This window comes from Ctenopharyngodon idella, chromosome 17, assembly GCF_019924925.1.
Source record: "Ctenopharyngodon idella isolate HZGC_01 chromosome 17, HZGC01, whole genome shotgun sequence".
Taxonomy (NCBI): Eukaryota; Metazoa; Chordata; class Actinopteri; order Cypriniformes; family Xenocyprididae; genus Ctenopharyngodon; species Ctenopharyngodon idella.
The window spans coordinates 16,526,754-16,527,406 of NC_067236.1; positions in this window are offsets into that span (position 1 = coordinate 16,526,754).

Consider the following 653-nt stretch of genomic DNA (forward strand, 5'->3'; position numbering starts at 1 on the left):
ACCCTTAAGACCTTCGTTCATCTTCAGAAAACAAATTAAGATATTTTTAATGAAATCTGAGATATATGACTCATCCATAGACAGCAATATAATCACCACTTTCAAGGTCCATAAAGGTACTAAAGACATCGTTAAAACAGTCGACGTGACTGCAGTGGTTCAACCTTAATTTTATGAAGCGACGAGAATACTTTTTGTGTGCCAAAACAAAACAAAAATAACTTTATTCAACAATATCTTCTCTTCTGTGTCATTCTCATACGTCCAGCGCCGCCAGGTTCTACGTCAGAACGGCGACTCATTATTAGCCAGCTCCTGCGTCTTGCGACACATGTGTCAAGGTACTGATGTGAACAGTGTCAGCCAATACTGAGCTGGCGTTCGGACGTAAACACGGAAGCCTTCACTGTGCGTACTGCGTCACATGCGTAAGGATAATGACAGGGAAGAGATTGTTGAATAAAGTCGTTATTTTTGTTTTGTTTTTGCGCACAAAAAGTATTTTCTTCGCTTCATAAAATTAAGGTTGAACCACTGTAGTCACAGCGACAGTTTTAATGATGTACCTTTCTGGACCTTGAAAGTGTTGATTATATTGCTGTCTATGGACGAGTCATATACCTCTCAGATTTCATCAAAAATATCTTAATTTG